Genomic DNA, 4,684 nt, shown 5'->3' on the forward strand with positions numbered 1-4,684 from the left:
GACATTTGCAAGAGCTTTCATTGTATTTGGAGAGTAAAAAACACTCTGACGTGCAGGAGGTTATGTCAGTTTTATGTTCGTGATTTGTTTGGAATAAATAAAATAACTTGGGATTCTTATGCTGTCGCTGTATGAGAAATGAAAAGATTGATATCTACCAAAAATAAAAAAAATCATAAGTAGAAAGTTGCAGCCATAAAAAAAGAAACCAAAACATAAGATAGTAGATTTTCATCTTTTGTGAATGTATGACAGTGATCAACATGACAACGTGCTCATATCTCTGTAAACACTTCTAATTAATGGATCCATTACATTAAATATTTGGCCATGCACAAACAAGCAATTACAGAGTTGCAATTTTGCACTTTGGCTGCAAAAAAAAAAAAGTGCACTGAAAGTGTGCTGCAACAGACGAGGAGCTCCTCGGTGAGAGTGGTTGACTACATTTGAGGAGAGGTTATGAAGCCTTTCCGAAATTGCATTCTTAGTGCATGAGAAAGAACACAGCGGCAAATAATTAGAAACTGAAATCCCCCGAAACTTTCTGAGCCAAAATCCCTTTAAGCCTTAAATAACCCATCATTAAAAAACATAACAGATCAAGCTTGTGTCATACATAGCAGAGCCCGGAGTTGTGTTAACAGTCAGAGCTTGTCCTCTGACTTTCCTATTTGCACAAAACAATGAAATACAGTACTTGATGTGTAAAGGGGATTGTGTTTCAGCTTAAAAGTTGTGTGAGCTATTTGGTGAGTAGAGTCTTCTCACTACTGATTCATATGTGGAGCTTTTTATTTCCATGAAAGCTCTGAAATGAGTTGCTGCTGTCTAAAAAGGACAATGGCAGTACAGTAAAGCCTCTTCCATAAACGCCATACAATCTGGACTTTTATTTTTTGTCCTAATATTAGAGTGATCCTTAAAGAATAGTGACACAAGTGCTTCACAGAAATGTTAAGCCTTCATAATACACATGATGTCTGAAAGTAAGGTATGCAGGCAAGGTATAGAGTCAAACTCACCCGCTTAAAAGCTTTAAATCTGGAGTTTCACAGTTGCTCCTTTGCTCTTAGTTCATCATAATTCTAACTGTAGGCTTGGTTTCATTTGGTGATTATGTGCATCTCGGATCAGTAAGACCCTTTTTACACATTCAAGCATTACATTGTTTCATTAGCATTCACAACTCAACCCTTAAAAACTGTGCCTTAAAGGCTCTATATCAAAAGAGAACTTTTAAAAAGGAAGGCAGCAGTATTCTCATTCCGGCTGATTTCATCTCCTTATTTCTTATATGTATGCTTAGTGACAGACTTTGTCTTTCCTTTTGTTTAACATTATCTGAGAATGCCATTAAAGAAACGGCTGGGGCCACTTCACGGAGCACAGCTCGAGAACCATTTGCCTCCCAGTGGATTGTAGTCACTTAGCTCACCATTTATCACTTCAGAAATTAGCTTGGCCTCCTGTCATTACATTGAACTCCTGAAAGGTAATCAATCTGTGGGCGATGCCCAAGGAGAGGGAGAGCTGAGTGATTGATGCTGGAATGAAACAAGACATTACACAAGGTGGAATTGTGGGGGGGGTGCAAATAAACACGGGAGCCAAAAGAAGGTGTTCTGTGGGAGGGCGCAAAAGAAGCAAGAGCCAGACTCACAGCTTTCTTAAAAGGATGCAGTCATTGTTCTTCTCATCTCACGTCTGGGTGGAAGAACAAAGAGAGTACAGTACATACAGTGATTGGCTGTCTTGTAATGCAGCACAGAAGGCAGGATGAGACTTGGAGAGATAAAGCCATTGTGTGATTTGGAAGTGAATCTACCCAAATGGATATGCACACATCCAATCATCTCCAAAACTGGTCCAGAGATTTGTCTTTGAAGTTGGCAGGTGGAACAACAGCTACAGCGGCACAGCGTTGCCTTTCAATGCCGTCGCCACATGGTAGAAATGATAAGTGTTGTTTGAAGGTGGGAAGACTTGATACGAATTTCAGAAAAATAGGAACAAAAAGTCTAATGAGGAAAAACAAGTTCGGATTTTGAATAAAATAAAATCTTCCCGGAGTGTGCGTTTATTGGTCTGGTCTAGCTATATTTCACTTCCATTGTGGTTCAAGAGCAGTCAACCTCCACACTGCCTGCCCCGGGGATCTACAGTACCAGTCAAAAGTTTGGACACACTTTTCCATTCAGTTGAAAGAGAAAGTGTGTCCAAACTTTTGACTGATTACCACCAGCAATCTGACTTCTGAATAGCCACACATACCAATCATGTAAGGTAAATTATAAAATGCTCTCTCAGTGAGATCTCTCTTTTAAAGGCACCTGGGAGAGCAGATGAGATAAGTTTTTCCTGCAGTCTTTATATTCTGATGAGTGAGTGTAACGCGGGTGAAGGGATGACCTTTGATGATGCCAGGAGGAGCGGTGGACGGTGAGTCATTACACCCCTGAATGACAAGTGATGCTCGGCGTCTGCACAGGTGGATTGAGCCCAAGGTGAAAGAAAAACTGGTGGAATAGATGAGAAGGACTGTGTGTTAATTACGGCGAGGCTTTTTCTTAAGAGCAACAGTAACAAGATTGTTTCCATTTAGGATTGAATTTCTTCGGCCACCATATTGGATCTCATGAGTCATGCATCCGGTTTGATGCAATCACTGCGACTGCACAGTAAACCGAGAGCAGCACCCAGTTTGATGGAAAAAGTGCTTAAATAGTGAGCACCTTCCCCCTACCCTACTTCCTCCTGCCTGTGCACTGGAGCCTGACTGATTAATTGAAATGTCTATTGGAGTAAAAAGCTGCTGTAGCCCAAGATCATAGGCTGATTTAGCAACAGCTATAAAATCCAGCCCGGGCCATAAAAATAGACTTTTGTGTTCCCCGTGCCTTCACATTGCTGTTTTTCCTCCCCTCATAGTTACTAGTTTCTGGCTATCTTTATGTTTTTATGTTGTTGGTTTTTTTGGTCCTTCAAACAGAAGAAAACCTGAACAGGGAATTTTAAGGTGGCAAAAGGGTCAAAATGAAAGAGGAAAAAACATGCTCTCATACAGGCTACCAATCAAAGGAAAATAAATTGTTCTCAGCCTTCTAAGCCTGCAGCCATTCTCAAAACCCAAAGGTGAAGACAAGAGAAAGGGTGCGGCGGATAGGTTATAATTACATCTTATCATCTGCTTGTAAAGCAAAGGATATCAATCAGTTTGCATTGTGTTCGGGCAGGATGCTTTGAAACAGCTCTTTTTTGTGACCTGCCATGTTTCAGCAGTGATTCATTGAATAGGCCGTATATCATCTCAGTGTTTCTGACCCAAGGCATATATCAGACTACCGATTTCGAAGGCCTCAATAACCCCTCACATGCTCGAGCCGTGGCCCCATCAAGGTATATCATCTGGTATTCATGACAGGAAACCTGCGGCTATAAATAGCCTGGCTCATATCACGCATGAGCTCCACGCACAGGTGTGAGCGCAATTCACACGAGGACAAATAATGACAATTGGTGATGAAAGTGACATGAAAATAGAGCACATTTTGAGCCCTGCTTCTCCAGTGTGTCAAGGGAAATTCAGTATGTGGTTGTCATAGGCACAACAGTACAAGGCTATCAATAGACTGAGCAGTAAAGAGACTCCTCGGCTCAGCACAAAAATGTTACAATGTTACAATTTCATGCTTTTCACTTTTGAAGCAGCTATCAAAAGTGAAGTACACATGAGAGTTAATACAACACAAGCAGGAGAGAACAACGCCAGTAAATGCCATGAAGCTAAATTGACGTCTGATAGGACGTAGGTCCCAACAGGCAGTGCATTGAGTGCATAGAAGCGTATAATATATTTTTTATTTTTTGTTTTATATGTCCGTCAGGTGCAAAGTATCTGCAAAAGAGCTGGGTTTCTGAGACAGGCACTCTACGGATCAAATTGACTTTGGTAACTTTTTAAGGCCTTGTGTTGTGGTGGTGGTACCAGGCGCCTTTCATTGGAAGAGCATAGTGAGCGAGTCAGTATAGAAATGAATGAGGGAGTTCAGTTATTTGAGTTGCTGTTTTTTAAGCAAATGCAAAGGTTTGGAATTTGGAGGGATATGAATAGTGGGGTGACGCGCTGTTTTGGGCATCGTCTGCAGATGTTTTAAGAGACCAGTAATGAGTTGCAGTATCATTGTGTGATATTACAAGAGCCTGTATCAGGAGCATGCTCAGTAGGGCTGGGCATCGGTACTCAATACCTTTAAGGTATGGACTGAAATAAATCGATACTGAGTAGTATTGAAAGGTCTCCTGTCAAATGATACCTGCAATCGATCTTTTTTGCATCCAGAGCTAGAAAATATGACTATTTATATGGACTTGCTCATAGCCAATCAACGCAAGCGTTCTTAGACTTAATGCGACATGGATTGGCCCACAGCCACAGCAGCTACAACCATACTGTGGTGCTTAGCAGTTCAGCAGCCAAGATGCCACCTAAACACTCTAAAGTGTGGCTACACTACACACATGTTACGCCGGAAAAAAGCAAGTACAAAAAATCGAATGAAGTACCCTATTGGTATCAGTATCACTTTAAAGGTACTGGTATCATAATTTTTTTGACCATACCCAGCCCTAATGCCCAGATAGGTAGGGTCTGATCTTTCTGATGCTGTATAGGGCCAAAACA

Source organism: Scomber scombrus, chromosome 14 (genome assembly GCF_963691925.1).
Source record: "Scomber scombrus chromosome 14, fScoSco1.1, whole genome shotgun sequence".
Lineage (NCBI taxonomy): Eukaryota > Metazoa > Chordata > Actinopteri > Scombriformes > Scombridae > Scomber > Scomber scombrus.